Source organism: Heteronotia binoei, chromosome 21, assembly GCF_032191835.1.
Source record: "Heteronotia binoei isolate CCM8104 ecotype False Entrance Well chromosome 21, APGP_CSIRO_Hbin_v1, whole genome shotgun sequence".
Taxonomy (NCBI): Eukaryota; Metazoa; Chordata; class Lepidosauria; order Squamata; family Gekkonidae; genus Heteronotia; species Heteronotia binoei.
In genome coordinates this window covers 194,928,278-194,944,498 of record NC_083243.1, presented here as the reverse complement: position 1 = coordinate 194,944,498, position 16,221 = coordinate 194,928,278, and the positions used below count along the sequence as shown (strand labels likewise).

The window sequence follows — 16,221 nt, the reverse complement described above, 5'->3', positions numbered from 1 at the left end:
TAGGTATCCTGAGACACATCAGGGACTGCATTCTCTTTTTCCTACCCATCAGTAGGTTTTGCCATTAAGTTTGGATGACCCTGAATTGTGATTTGCCTTTCTCAGTTTGCTCTGTCAGATCATATTTATTTTCCCCTACGGCAGTTGTTCTTGCTTAACATCTTTGTTGCTGTTATTGCAAATGCTTTGTCAGTGGGTCAAATTACTCCATTTCTGGCTGGAGACAGGCCGGCCCTGCCGCTAGGCAAACTAGGCCATTGGCTAAGGTGCTGGGCTTCTGGGGGCGCTGAACTGGGCATCCCCCATGTGCCTCGGCGACATTACCAGTGCAGGGGAGGGGTGGCAGAAGTTAGCTTTCATTTGACCTAGGGTGCCAGATAGTGGAGATGCTCCCGAGAAGACTTGTAAAGCTGGGTACAGAGAAAGAGAGAAAGAAAGAAAGAGAAAGAGAGAAAGAAAGAGAGAAAGAAAGAGAGCGAGAGAAAAAGAAAGAAAGAAAGAAAGAAAGAAAGAAAGAAAGAAAGAAAGAAAGAAAGAAAGAAAGAAAGAAAGAAAGAAAGAAAGAAAGAAAGAAAGAAAGATTTTGATTAAAGAAGCCTCTTTTGTATCTAGACCTATTCAGCTCTCAGCAGGGATGTAGCACCTGCTCTGTTTTTCTGAGAACTCTCTCCAAATTTGAGCAGGGAATTTAAAATAGTTTTGTTTCTTTCATAATGAGGCAGCTGTGTGTGTGTGGGGAGGGGGAGATTTTTTCAGCTCCCTTTGTGTGTGTTGGGGGGGGGGATAGCAAAATAGTTCTAGAAATTTGGTGTAGTTGCTAACATTCTCCCCACATTTTCTAACTTTGACGATGATTGATCACACAGTGTCCAGTTTTTAATGCTGAATGTGTTGGGTGGAACTTACTTTGGCCATGTAAGAGATGATGAATATAAGTAAATGTGTGTTTATAAGTATATATAACAGAAAGGCTTCCCAGCTGATGTATTAGCAGTCATCCAAGATTAGTATCTAGAATGTGATCCAATTTATTCAGCCTAAGACTGATATTTTGATATTATGAAAAAACCCATTGTAGGATAGTATCATATTTCATTTTGAATAAGTGACACGGTTTGCATAAATGTCAGTTTCCCAGAAGTAGATGTCCTTTTAAGAAACGGAAGAAATGCCATCACCACTGAAATAGCAGCAAACTAATATTGTGTTCTTAACTATTAACTATTGAATTGTGTTTTATGTTGTGTTTTATATTGTGTTTTATGTTGAATGCGTAATTTTAATGTTTATTAATTTAATTGTCTGTTGGGATTTTATGCTGTGAGCCGCCCTGAGCCTGCTTCGGCGGGGAGGGCGGGATATAAATAAATGAATGTTAAAATAATTACATTTAATTTAATTACTAGGCGTTCTCGCGCCAACTCTCTTTACGATCTTCTTTAGCATGATGCTTCAAAGAGCCGCAGTAGATCTAGATGATGACGATGGTGTCTACATCCGCTATCGCACCGATGGCAGCCTGTTCAACCTGAGGCGACTAAAGGCCCACTCCAAGACAATGGAAAAACTCATCCGAGAGCTACTGTTTGCTGATGATGCTGCACTCGTCTCCCACTCGGTATCAGCTCTGCAGCATATGACGTCCTGCTTTGCAGAGGCTGCCAAGCTATGCGGCCTAGAAGTTAGTCTGAAGAAGACAGAAGTTCTCCACCAGCCTGCACCCCAGGAAGATTATCACCCTCCCTGCATCACTGTGGGTGAATCAATTCTGAAGACAGTCCAGCAGTTCAGCTACCTGGGGTGCATCATCTCCTCAGATGCTAAGATCGACAAGGAGATTGACAACAGGCTGGCAAAGGCAAACCGTGCCTTTGGCCGACTGCACAAAAGAGTGTGGAGCAACAAGCATCTGAAAAAAGGCACAAAGATCAATGTTTACAAAGCGGTTGTGATGACAACCCTCATCTACGGCTCCGAATCGTGGGTTTTATACCGTCATCACCTGCGACTCCTTGAGCGCTTTCATCAGCGCTGCCTTCGCACCCTCCTCAACATCCACTGGAGTGACTTTGTGACCAACACTGAAGTTCTCAAGTGGGCGGAGGTTACCAGCATCGAGGCACTGCTGTTGAAGACGCAGCTGCGCTGGGCAGGGCATATTTCTAGGATGGAAAACCACCGTCTTCCCAAGATTGCCCTGTATAGCGAACTCTCCACCGGCCATCGAAATAGAGGGGCACCAAAGAAGAGGTACAAGGACTCCTTGAAGAAATCCCTTGGCACCTGTCGCATCAACCATCACCAGTGGTCTGACCTAGCCTCAGATCGCAAAGCATGGAGGCACACCATCCACCAGGCTGTTTCTTCTTTTGAGAACGCACGCATAGCTGGTCTTGAGGACAAAAGGAGATTGAGGAAGAATCGCACTGCTACAGCACCAACCCTAAATCAGACTTTTCCCTGCAGCCACTGTGGCCGGACCTGCCTGTCCCGCATTGGTCTTGTCAGCCACCAGCGAGCCTGCAGCAGACGTGGACTATTGCACCCTTCTTAAATCTTCGTTCGCGAAGCCATGCCGAGAGAGAGAGAGAGAGAGAGGCGTTGAGATGAATGCTGCCTCTGGCCCAACAGACCTAGAAGGCTGGTGTTTGTTCAATGAGAGGACTTTGCATGTATTTTGCAGGGCTCTGTAGGAGTGTAAGATGATGGAACTGTACCAAATTGGAAACAGGGCTGTAAAACTAACTCTGGCATGGTATAGTCAGTCAGTTTTTGTTGTCCCTGTCCTACCATGATGTCTGGTCCATGGCATTTCAAGATACATGCAAAAGGCCAAAGTTAGCTCCTGGTGGTCCAAACCCCCATTAGGTGTGACTTATTTTTTATTTTATTTTCTCCCTGATTAAGGTCCAAAGAGGCTTCACTCCTCTACTTTATCCTCACAACAGCAACTTTGTGAGGTAGGTAAGGCTGAGAGATTATTAGGCTGAGAGGCCCAGCATTACCCAATAAGTTTCCATGGCAGAGCGAGTATTTGAAACCCGTCTTCCCAAATTCTAGGCCAGCATTCTTAACCACTATGCTACACCAGGTGACTGTCACAGGCACCTACTGGATAGTGTATGTATCAAGTAATATGTTTCACTGACCCTTTAAAATATCCTTTCTTTGCTTTTATGTGAAACTGCTGTCCAGCTTGACATATATTATAACCTCTGATCAATATGTGAAAATAAAGCAACTAAGCGTGGTAGTGCACTGTTTATCTCAGATTTATCTGTTTTAAGGCACTTAGACTTGACTAATATTATGTATCTCCCCCCTCCGCCCCATTTACGTTTGTGTAGTTATTGGAGTTATTGTGTAGTTATTGGACTATCTTGAGTAGTTATTGGACTATCTACTGGTGGTTTTGCATGAAAAAAAGAGTTACTACTTGTAAAAATATTGCTGTCCTGAGAGTCGATGTTGCATTCAAAAACAAGAATAAGACAGAAGTGTGTGATCCTCTCCAGAGAAAGACTTGCATGTGAATCAGCAAAATTGAAGGCTTGCAGCACCCATGATGCATGACTCAGCTATCAGCAGCCGCATGACTTCCTAGAGAAGCTGGCTTAATTACCTTGAGCTCATTATAACATAGTGATTTAAACAATGGTGTTATTTAAATCCACTGTTAATTATATGGGAGATATCTGGTAGAGACTTTTTTTAAAGAACCTGGGTTTGCTTACATTTTCTAAGTCAAGTTGTCCAATTTTACGTACACCACATCATCTCCTTGCCCTGTGAAAAACAAAGCAACAAAGGCGCTATGTTGTTCATCTTGGGCCTTTTGCAGACAACTTTGTTAATTCTCAGTGATGATTATAGAGTGTAAAACACCAGAGAGCAAAGGCAACCAGTGCTTTTTGTGTGAGGGAAAACTTGCTGTGTTTTTGAAGTGTTGTCAGCCCATGGTCAAAGAAGTCTCTAGATAAAATAAGAACATACGAACATAAGAGAAGCCTTGTTGGATCAGGCCAATGGCCCATCCAGTCCAACACTCTGTGTCACACAGTGGCCAATATGTGTGTGTGTATACACACACACACACATATATACACACACACTGTGGCTAATAGCCACTGATGGACCTCTGCTCCATATTTTTATCCAATCTCCTCTTAAAGCTGGCCATGCTTGTAGCCACCACCACCTCCTGTGGCAGTGAATTCCACATGTTAATCACCCTTTGGGTGAAGAAGTACCTCCTTTTATCCGTTTTAACCTGACTGCTCAGCAATTTCATTGAATGCCCACAAGTTCTTGTATTGTGAGAAAGGGAGAAAAGCACTTCTTTCTCTACTTTCTCCATCCCATGCATACTCTTGCAAACCTCTATCATGTCACCCCACAGTTGACGTTTCTCCAAGCTAAAGAGCCCCAAGCGTTTTAACCTTTCTTCATAGAGAAAGTGTTCCAAACCTTCAATCATTCTAGTTGCCCTTTTCTGCACTTTTTCCAATGCTATAATTTATTTTTATTTTTTATTTAAAATTTGTATCCCGCACTTCCCACAAAAGTGGCTCACTAATATCCTTTTTAAGGTGCGGTGACCAGAATTGTACACAGTATTCCAAATGCGACCGCACCATCGATTTATACAGGGGCATTATGATACTGGCTGATTTGTTTTCAATTCCCTTCCTAATAATTCCCAGCATGGCGTTGGCCTTTTTTATTGCAATTGCACACTGACTTGACATTTTCAGTGAGTTATCCACCACAACCCCAAGTTCTCTCTCTTGGTCAGTCTCTGCCAGGTCACACCCCATCAACTTGTATTTGTAGCTGGGATTCTTGGCCCCAATGTGCATTACTTTACACTTGGCCACATTGAACCTCATCTGCCACATTGATGCCCACTCACCCAGCCTCAACAGATCCCTTTGGAGTTCCTCACAATCCTCTCTGGTTCTCACCACCCTGAACAATTTAGTGTCATCTGGAAACTTGGCCACTTCACTGCTTACTTCCAACTCCAGATCATTAATGAACAAGTTAAAATCTACCTCGATGTGTTGAATATTAAATGCTTTTGTTTTTTGCATAAACTTTCCAATGGATACCCAACCAAACAACCCTTTCTAGCTTCACTCAAGGGCTTTCAGGATGATAACCTCTTAACTCATTTTTTTTCTACCCTCTCATATTCTGAAAAGTGAATGTGAGGTTGACCATGAGCCTGTTGACTTAGTTGTCTTTTGGTAAAAATGGGAACGGGATCTCTCCTTAGCTTGCTACCTTAACATGAGGAAATTATTTTAAAAGTGATGATTGTAATCTGCATTTGTCGTTATGAGGACACCCCAAGATTTTTAATCTCCACTGAAATGCATTGATGAAAGGGACTTAATGAAGGCTGTCATGAAGATGCTTTGAAAATATCAAGAGGGAGGAGAATCCTTGTGATGCTTTGAGAGCAATCCTAAACTGATCTACTTGAAAGTAAGTCCCATTTATTCAATGGGGCTTATTTGTATGAAAGTGTCTTTAGGATTGCAGTCTTAGCTGCTTTAATTTTATGAAGAAAAACACAGTTCAAATGAGCTCAGAGTAAGCTAATCAATTTACAGCAATTATGAGAATGTCAGGCAATAGTAACTCTGACTCATGTAGTAATAACCAAAACAGATGCAACAAAGATCTTCATTCATCTATTAAAAAATAAAAATAAATCACAAGCATGTGATGTCCCCAGTTTATATTGGGGCTACACAGGGAGAGGAGAGAGATCTCATTCAGTCACCACATAGTTTCATTCATCAAAAATATTCCACTCTCCCACATTATTAGCACTTTAAAAGGGAAAAGATAGTATTTAAAATACTAACAGTATGGGGTGGGGAGTAGTTTTGATCAGGCCTCAGATTCATTAGGAGCTCACAGGAGCGTAGCGCCTGAACCTTTCTGACAGTTCCACTTCCTTCTTCCCACCTTGTCCATTGAATAGTAGGTGCAGCTGCCTAACAATCCCTGGATGAGCTCCACCATCTTTTTTTCTACAAAACAACCTCTGGTTTTCATTAGCAAAACCAAACAATAGTAAAGGCTTAAATCTGAGATCCCCACTGTGGTGTGGGCACCGTGACATCCACTGACAGCTTTCCTGGTGCCCACCAAGTTTCTTTAGAAAGGGCTTTTACTCAGCAGGGCTTCTTGTTGATCTCTGAAGATATGATTAACTATGCAGATTAAAATGACATTATTTAAGTGCCAGCTACCTCCACAATGTTTATTTTATTCTCTCTCATCCCTCTTTTCAAAAGTAAAATTTAAAATTACCATTCTTCTCCCCTGTATGTGGGCTTCCTATATGTATGTGTCTCTGTTGCCTGTAGCAGCCATTTTGTGGTTGGCTCTGCCTCCTGTGGTGACCATTTTGCAATTGTGTCCTCCACCCTGTGTCAGAATTCTAAAGGTGCTCACAGACTCCTCGAAATGGTTCAGGACCCTTAAGTTAAACCCCGTAAGATTTGCAAGTAACACTCAGGTAGACCTCTTTTGCAAAGATAAATGAATCTTTATTAGTGATTTGTTACAAGTGTTCTCTTCCCTGCTGGGGCATTGCCAGGAATAACAAATGCCAAGCAAACTGTTCTAAAATAGCCCTGCGCTCCCTCTAGGATTGCCAATCCCTAGGTGGGGGCAGGGGATCCCCCAGTTTGGAGGCCCTCCCCCCGCTTCAGGGTTGTCAGAAAGCAGGGGGAGGGGAGGGAAATGTCTGCTGGGAATGCCATTATTCCCTATGGAGATTTATTCCCATAGAAAATAATGGAGAATTGATCCGCAGGTATCTGGGGCAGCTGTTTTTTGAGGAAGAAGCACCAAATTTTCAGTACAGCATCTAGTGCCTCTCCCCAAAATATCCACCAAGTTTCAAAACAATTGGATCAGGGGGTCGAATTCTATGAGCCCCAAAAGAAGATGCCCTTATCCTTCATTATTTCCTGTGGAAGGAAGGCATTGAAAAGGTGATGGCCAGAACTCCCTTTGGAGTTCAATGATGCTTGTCACAGCCTTGATCTTGGCTCCACCCCTAATATCTTCTGGCTCCACCCCCAAAGTCTCCTGGCTCCATCCCCAAAGTCCCCAGATATTTCTAAAATTGGACTTGGCAACCCTAGCTCCCTCCCCCAACCTATACCCAAAATTCTAGTCAAAGCAGTAGAAGACATTCTTTAGGCTAATTAAAACACTATATAGTTCAAAGAGGGTAAGGTGCTGTGGAGAAACGCCATCTTAGTTAATGGTGGTGCTTGGTTGGGAGGGAACATGAAACTGCTAAGGCAGGCTTTGTGGCCTAGCCTTCCCTTCACTCCCTCCCCCCTTCCGGAGTTAAACCATCAACTCTAGGGGGAAAGCCTCCTAGAGGGGCAGGAAGTTCTTTTTTTTTATTGGAGTGAGGCAGGAAAAGGTCAGTTCTTGGCTGGCCCTCAAGGAGAGAGGTTGTCAGTCTGTGGGTTCCTCACTGTGGGAGAGGCCTTCTCCTGAGGGAGAGGAAGACTCCAGGCAGTCAGACCAAGGAAGTCATCCACAAGGCAGGGCAAGGTTAGACCAGGGACGGGAGGATGCGTTTAAATCCACCTTTTATTTGTCCTTCTGGTTGCTGTTCGGGTGCTGTGCTAAATTTTTACATGCAACTGCTTTTGTTTTGTTCTTTCTTTTTCTCTTCTAATTAAATATTTTTACTGTTTTGAATGCTGGCAGTCAAACTTTGTACCACATAGATCCCCAACCGCTTTAGACCACGCTGCTTTATGAAGGGGGCCCTGGGGAAGGGGGGAAGGCATGTAGTTGGATAAGGTGCCAATCCTCCAGGGGTTCCCCGAAGAAGTGCTGTGGTCTCTGTGATACCCAAGTACAGGGTGGCAGAGGACCTTGAGGCCTGGCCTCAGAGCTGGAGAGGGGGATTGGGAGTCCTGTTCCTCTCAGTCCGAACCCCTAGACTGAGCAGGTGATGGCAGCGAGCCCAAGTGGCCGGAGGAGAAATAGCTCCCTCTAAAAAGGGGAACGGGGTCTGGTAGGCAAACCAGGGCCGTTCCGTCACAGGTGCTATCAGAAGGCTGTGGCCAGATGATACATGTGGGAGAGAGGTGTTTCCAGGTTTTGAGCAATTCACTTGGGAATATGTTTAATGTTGTAACTCAATTCTCCCAGGGACAAGAGATATCCCCAAGATAGTCAGGCACAAAAAAGAGCAAGCGGGAGAAGGAATGGGCAAAGGGGAGGCAGGAAGGAAGAAAAGAAACAGAAGGGATGAGAACCGTAGCAAGCAATACAAGAATTAGCTCTAGGAATTTAACAAAGGAACTTTACAGTTTCTAATAGCCATGCATGGCAGAAAATCAGGAGGGGTTCTGACAAACCCTTTCCTTCTTATATGGCCTCAATCAAAAGTGGGCTGCAGACACTTGAGGTTTGCCCTTTACATCTTTTGTGGTCTTGAAATGTACCTAACATTCCAGATCGGTTAGAAAACATTATTTTATACATTATTTTATAAATACATCAGTAAGCAACAGTCAGAAGGTGGTACTTCTTTCTTTGTTCTTGAAGTCTTTCCCAACTCTTGTTGGCATGACAAAACTGCTATAATAATAGTCTCTCCTTCTCTCTCTCTCCCCTGACTCCTTCGGTAAAGATCAAACTGTATATTTTCTTCTGCATTCCTTAAAAATATTTTTTTTTCTTTTTTCAAATGCAGCTGAGGGAGCTGGAGGAAAACAGTGTCAAGAGAGAAGAGGGTTCTTCAACCTTGTAATCTTCTGCTGTTCTCCCATTGGAACTGTTACCTCAGAATTTCTTTCATCCCCAGGTGGGAATGCTTACAATTAGTTGTATTACTTCCACAGCAAGAGTAGCAGGATCCCAGGGGTTACTTTTTTGAGTAAGAGTAAAGGGTTAAATATCCTCTCTTTGCTGTTCTCCTCCTTGAAAAAGCAGCCCTGTGAGTCACATTTGCAAAGGAAAAAGAGTATTTTCAAATGAAGCCAAAAGAAAACATGACCCTTATCTTCATTACTGTTTTCTGTTGCTTTTGTTTTATGTCTTAATTTCATCTTTTTTTCTAATTTAGAGGGATTATTAAGGAAGACTGGAAAAACTGAGCAGAGACAGAATCTCTGAAGAATGCTTTAAAATCTAAGTGCTCACAGGAGATATATGAGAACAGAACCAGGGGAACAGGAAAAAACTGTAAAAGAGTTTGAAATAAAAACAAAAGGATTGAAGATTAAAAAAAACAGAGAAATCAAAGATTACATCTCAGGAAATATGTACAGTTGGTGGTCTTCAACAATAGAGAAGAGAGTGACCTGAGCAGAACATTTATTGACATATACAGATATTTATATCTCTGAAAGTGAGGATACAGATAATTCAGGGGGTGAGGGTCCTATAATAGAAGACTAAGATCAAGACAGTACACCTATGGCAAAAAGGGAACAACATTTTTTAGGACAAGGCCCACAGAGATAGGAGAAAAAGAAATAATAGTGGTAAATATTTACAGAATACCTACAGAAAATGAGAGGAGGGTATTAGGTAAGGGTAGCAGGATAGATGTCTTTAAATTAATTAGACAACTAAAATTTAAATATATATATATTCTAGATTGACTTCTGACAAAAATTCACGATGCTACTCAAAATCCACCTTTATGCCCAATGTGACAGTCTGTAATTTTAGCACTTAGGGGAGGGACGGTGGCTCAGTGGTAGAGCATCTGCTTGGGAAGCAGAAGGTCCGAGGTTCAATCCCCGGCATCTCCAAAAAAGGGTCCAGGCAAATAGGTGTGAAAAACCTCAGCTTGAGACCCTGGAGAGCTGCTGCCAGTCTGAGAAGACAATACTGACTTTGATGGACCAAAGGTCTGATTCGGTATAAGGCAGCTTCATATGTTAGGGGAGGGACGGTGGCTCAGGGGAGGGACGGTGGCTTTGGGGAGGGATGGTGGCTCAGTGGTAGAGCATCTGCTTGGTAAGCAGAACGTCCCAGGTTCAATCCCTGGCATCTCCAAAAAGGGTCCAGGCAAATAGGTGTGTAAAACCTCAGCTTGAGACCCTGGAGAGCCGCTGCCAGTCTGAGAAGACAATACTGACTTTGATGGACCAAGGGTCTGATTCAGTAGAAGGCAGCTTCAGATGTTCATATGTTCACTTTTAAAACATGGTCCTTAGGGGCATTTCCAAGGCTGAACAGGAACATCAGAAGCAGTGGTATGACCTAACAAAAGAGGAGTCTGAGGCCTTAAGAAATTGGTCACAGGACAAACATATATCTATAAAAAGAGAGACTTCATTTGTCAAGAGTGCCTATTGCCATGATGAGATTTATGACTTGATGTAACCTAAATTAACCTTTTGGTCCTTCTTTACTGTAATTTATCTGCTTTGAATATAGTTTGTTGTGTCTGCAACGTATCAAACATCCTTTCCACCCTAGGAATGCACACAGAGTTACTCCAAGGCTAACCACTGTTATCTCAATCCCAGCGACTCTCATAGTTTTGTTTCTTCATGCTAAGAGGGGTTTGGAATGCATAGGGGGATATGCTATTGGCAGATTTTGGCACTTAAGCTTTTGAAGATTGCAATGGCTAGACCCAGGGTATAACTGTGAGGGCAGGGGCCATACACCTTAGTTTCAGCAAGGACTTGCTTGCCTGTAATGTCTTTGCTCATTCAATAAACACCTTTAATGAAACAAGTGTTGATTGGTGAATAGGAGTGTTGATTGGTGGCTTACGCTTTTGAGATGGTGGTCTTCTATTGGGAGATGGTTTGCGCCTTATGGCGGTAGGAAAAAGGGTGTTTGGTAACAGCCTTGCTAACCTAATAAGGAGGGCTTTGAACTAAATTGTATGGGGGAGCGAGACAGTAATTCAAAGCCTCGTATGATGGCAGAAACTGGGGATAAGAACATTAAAGATTTGCAGAGAGTGGCGCATATGCTAGGTAATGTTAACTTGAAGGGAGGGACGGTGGCTCAGTGGTAGAGCATCTGCTTGGGAAGCAGAAGGTCCCAGGTTCAATCCTCAGCATCTCCAACTAAAAAAGGGTCCAGGCAAATAGGTGTGAAAAACCTCAGCTTGAGACCCTGGAGAGCTGCTGCCAGTCTGAGAAGACAATACTGACTTTGATGGACCAAAGGTCTGATTCAGTAGAAGGCAGCTTCATATGTTCATATATGTTCATATGTTTGTACAGAAACTAAACCCTCGGGATTCATAAAACATGGATTCCAATGTCTCTACACTAATGCACAGAGTATGGGAAACAAACAGGAGGAACTGGAAGTCCTAATACAGGAAGGAGACTGTGACATAATAGGCCTTACTGAAACTTGGTGGGATGACACTCACAACTGGAATATTAGGATTCAGGGGTACAACTTATTTTAAAGGGACAGGCAAATGAGAAAGGGCAGAGGCATAGCAGTATATGTGAAGGAGATATATACTTGTGAGGATATATGTGAATCTGAGCATGGCAGCTCATTTGAGAGTCTCTGGGTAAAAATAAAAGGAGTAAGAAACAACAGTGATATTATTCTGGGAGTCTGCTATAGACCACCAAGTCAGGCAGAGGACTAGGATGAGATACTTTTACAGCAGATTGCAAAGTTCTCCAAGAGAAGGGATACAGTGATCATGGGAGATTTCAATTTTCTGGACATCTGTTGGAAGTCCAACTCTGCTAAAAATGAAAAGTCAAATAGATTCCTGACTTGTCTTGCTGACAACTTCCTTTTCCAGAAAGTGAAGAAGGAAACAAGGGGATCTGCTATTTTGGATTTGATTCTCACCAAGAAGGAAGAAGTGATTGAAGAAGTGGAAATAGTGGGCGCCCTGGGCAGTAGTGACCATGTGATTTTGGAATTTACAGTCTTAGGGAAGGGAAAAGCTATACATAGTCAGACTTATAGGTTGGACTTCAGAAAGGCAAACTTTGATAAACTTAGAACTATGTTGGGTAAAATCCCATTGTCAGAAATACTTTGGAGGAAGGGGGTTCAGGAGGGGTTCAACATCTTTATGAACAATATGGATGAAGGAATAGAGGGAATGCTGATTAAATTTGCCAATGATACTAAATTGGGAGGAGTTGCAAATACAGTAGAAGACAAACAGGATACAGGATGACCTTTACAGGCTGGAAAACTTGGCTAAAATCAATAAAATGAATTTTAACAGGGATAAATGTAAGGTTCTGCATTTAGGTAAGAAAAATCTAATGCATGGTTATAGGATGGGGGAGACTTGTCTTAGCAGTAGTATGTGCAAAAAATATCTAGGAGTCTTAGTGGATCATACGTTGAACATCAGTCAACAGTGTGATGTGGTGGCTAAAAAGGCAAATACACTTTTGGGCTGTATCAACAGAAGTATAGGGTCCAGATCACATGAAGAGATGGTATCGCTTTACTTTTATTTGGTAAGACCTCACCTAGAGTATTGTGTTCAGTTTTGGGCACCACATTTTAAGAAGCATATAGACAAGCTGGAACAGGTCCAGAGGAGGGCGACAAAGATGGTGAGGGGTCTGGAGACCAAGTCCTATGAGGAAAGGTTGAAGGAGCTGGGGATGTTTAGCCTGGAGAGGAGGTGGCTGAGAGGTGATATGATCCCCATCTTCAAGTACTTGAAGGGCTGTCATCTAGAGGATGGTCTGGAATTGTTTTCTGTGGCCCCAGAAGGTAGGACCAGAACCAATGGGTTGAAATTAAATCAGAAGAATTTCTGGCTCAACACTAGGAAGAACTTCCTGACCATTAGAGCGATTCCTCAGTGGAACAGGCTTCCTCAGGAGGTGGTGGGCTGTCCTTCCTTGGAGGTTTTTAAACAGAGGCTTGATGGCCATCTGAGACCAATGAAGATCCTGTGAATTTAGGGGGAGGTATTTGTGAGTTGGACTAGATGACCCTAGAGGTCCCTTCCAACTCTATGATTCTATGAATATTGTGCAGTACTTGACTGAGCCCCTGCTCAATGCCAGTCAGTTTACAAAGTATGTGCCCCTTCCTTTCCCCACCTTGTATTTCCCCCCACCTTTTCCCCTCCCCTGCCTTGCTTTTTTTTTTTTTTGCCATACCTGTTCCTCCCCTGTCGGTTTCACTCTTCTCATCCCATCCCTTATTATACATTTTAGTTTATTTCCCCCTACCCCAGTATTGGAACTAACAGAGGCTAAGAATTCTCAGCAAAGTTGGAAAGTAATATCTGTGCTTTTAAAACTCTAAACAAAAATGTCTTCACTCTATTTGTATGCATGTTTCAATTAATATTCATATTTGTTTCTATTTTCACCGCTGGGCAATAATCAAACTGAGTAGGAGGGTTGTCTGGGTTTATTAGGTTAGGGAAGAAACAAAGAAGTATTGACAGGATCATTTTTTTAGTCTATCCTTGATTTTATACTAAATTTACATGTTTATAGTTCTAAATCGCAATTTCTTTTATAATATAATTGTATGGTTTCCTACTTGTTATTATCTGGATTCTTATGAACAAAAGCCTAATAAAGGTTTGCCAGAGTCTTTAAAAGAGGCAGATAAGGGAGGAGCTGTCATTAGTCAAGATACTAAGGATTATGTATGGGAAATTAGAAGTCAACTTGGGGATGAAACCAATTATATTAAAATCAGCTCAGACGCTATAAAACATATAGTCAATCTTATTAGGATTTTATTGGAGGAGGGCTTACTTGCAGGCTATATAGATGAGAACACAAAATTTCTTATTAATCAACATCTAAGATGCCCATCCTTTAAAGGTAAAGGTAGTCCCCTGTGCAAGCACAAGTCATTTTCGACTCTGGGGTGACGCTGCTTTCACAACATTTTCATGGCAGACTTTTTACGGGGTGGTTTGCCATTGCCTTCCCCAGTCATCTACACTTTCCCCCAGCAAGCTGGGGACTCATTTTACCGACCTTGGAAGGATGGAAGGCTGAGCCAACCTGGAGCCAGTTACCTGAACCAGCTTTCGCTGGGATCAAACTCAGGTCCTGAGCAGAGGGCTCCGACTGCAGTACTGCAGCTTTACCACGCTGCACCACGGGGCTCTTGCCCATCTTTTACATGTTACCTAAAATCCATAAATTAGAGCATCCACCTAAAGGCAGACCTATTGTGTCAGGATCCAACTCCATATTTCAGTTTCAGTTTATATCCCGCCCTTCCCACTGAAGCGGCTCAGGGTGGCTTACAACATATAAAATCTAACATAAAATTTGGTTTTTAAAATACATCAGTTTGCAATAATTTAAACAATAAAATAGTAAAACATATAGAACAAACAATCTGCCAAAGTGCTTCACTACAACCTTCCATAAAGTTTCCAATGTCAGTTAGTTATAGGCCAGCCGGAAGAGGGCTGTCTTACAGGCCCTGCGGAACTGCCCAAGGTCCCACAGGGCCCTCACCTCTTCCGGCTGCTGGTTCCACCAGCAAGGAGCCATTACCAAAAAGGCCCTGTCCCTGGTGGATTTCTGACGGGCCTCCTTTGGCCCGGGGATTACAAGTAGATTTTGAGAGCTCGATCTCAGTACTCTCTGGGGAACATGTGGGGAGAGACGGTCCCTAAGGTAGGCAGGTCCTAGGCCATATAGGGCTTTAAAGGTAATAACCAGCACCTTGTACCGGACTTGGTATATTATTGGCAGCCAGTGCAGATCCCAGAGCCCCGGCCAAATGTGCTCCCATCTTGGGAGCCCTAATAACAGCCAGGCGGCGGCATTCTGCACTAACTGCAACTTCCGGGTTCGGCACAGGGGCAGCCCCATGTAGAGGGCATTACAGTAGTCCAACCTCGAGGTGACCGTTGCTAGATCGTCGTGCTCCAGGAAAGGGGCCAACTGCCTCACCCGCCTAAGATGAAAAAATGGACTTGGCAGTGGCTGCTATCTGAGCCTCCATTGTTAGAGAAGGCTCCAATAGTACCCCCAGACTCTTGACCTTGTGCGCCGCTGTCAGTGGCGCACCGTCAAAAACTGGCAGGGGGATTTCCCCTCCTGGGCCATGACGACCCAAGCAAAGGACCTCTGTCTTTGCCGGATTCAGCTTCAATCCACTCAGCCTGAGCCACCTAGCCACGGCCTGTAACGCCCGGTCCAAATTTTCTGGGGCACAGGCAGGCCGGCTGTCCATAAGTAGATAGAGCTGGGTGTCATCAGCGTACTGATGACAACCCAACCCATACCTTCGGGCAATCTGGGCAAGGGGGCGCATGTAGATGTTAAACAATATCGCGGAAAGCACCACCCTTTGAGGCACTCCGCAATCAAGCGTATGTCTCCGGGACAGTTCACCCCCAATTGCCACCCTTTGTCCCCGACCATCAAGGAAAGAGGAAAGCCATTGTAAAGCCAGCCCCTGAATCCCCGCGTCGGTGAGGCGGCAAGTCAGCAACCGATGGTCGACCGTATTGAACGCTGCTGATAGGTGTAACAGCATCAGTACTGCCGAGCTGCCTCGATCCAGATGCCGTTGAAGGTCATCCACCAGGGCAACCAACACTGTCTCCGTCCCATGGCCCGGGCGAAAGCCAGACTGATGGGATCAAGAACGGAAGCATCCTTCAGGAAACTCTGTAGCTGCAACGCCACTGCCCTCTCGATAAGTTTGCCCAAAAAGGGCAAATTCGAGACCGGCCGATAATGTGCCTATTCGGCCGGGTCTTACGTTTTTTTCAAGAGGGGGAGGATGCTAAAAACTTGATGATATTGATATGATGATATTGGATTTATATCCCGCCCTCCACTCCAAAGAGTCTCAGAGCGGCTCACAATCTCCTTTACCTTCCTCCCCCACAACAGACACCCTGTGAGGTGGGTGGGGCTGGAGAGGGCTCTCACAGCAGCTGTCCTTTCAAGGACAACCTCTGCCAGAGCTATGGCTGACCCAAGGCCTTGCTAGCAGGTGCAAGTGGAGGAGTGGGGAATCAAACCTGGTTCTCCCAGATAAGACTCGGCACACTTAACCACTACACCAAACTGGCTCTCCACTTAACCACTACACCAAACTTTTCCCTCACTCTCCATGATAAGAATCTTAGGGACTTGGGAGAGTGACTCCTTGTTTTCAGTTTTATATAAAGCAAATTCTTAGTAATTTGAGAGCATTCAATTGATTCTAAAAGTTTGCAGGTATTCAGTAATTCTCTATATACCTTTTTAC

At 43.7% G+C, this 16,221-nt stretch overlaps 1 protein-coding gene across 2 annotated transcripts in view; it reads left to right on the top strand.

The window, feature by feature from the left end:
• The window catches only part of STEAP3 (STEAP3 metalloreductase), a 94,317-nt gene that overhangs the window by 29,660 nt on the left and 48,436 nt on the right, over nt 1-16,221 (top strand). The window contains exon 2 of one of the 2 annotated variants that reach the window (XM_060262182.1): nt 8,750-8,860. The gene's annotated coding sequence lies outside the window, so the exon portion shown is untranslated. Of the gene's footprint in view, nt 1-8,749; nt 8,861-16,221 lie in introns of those variants that run through there. The other variant, XM_060262181.1, reaches the window with a different exon arrangement.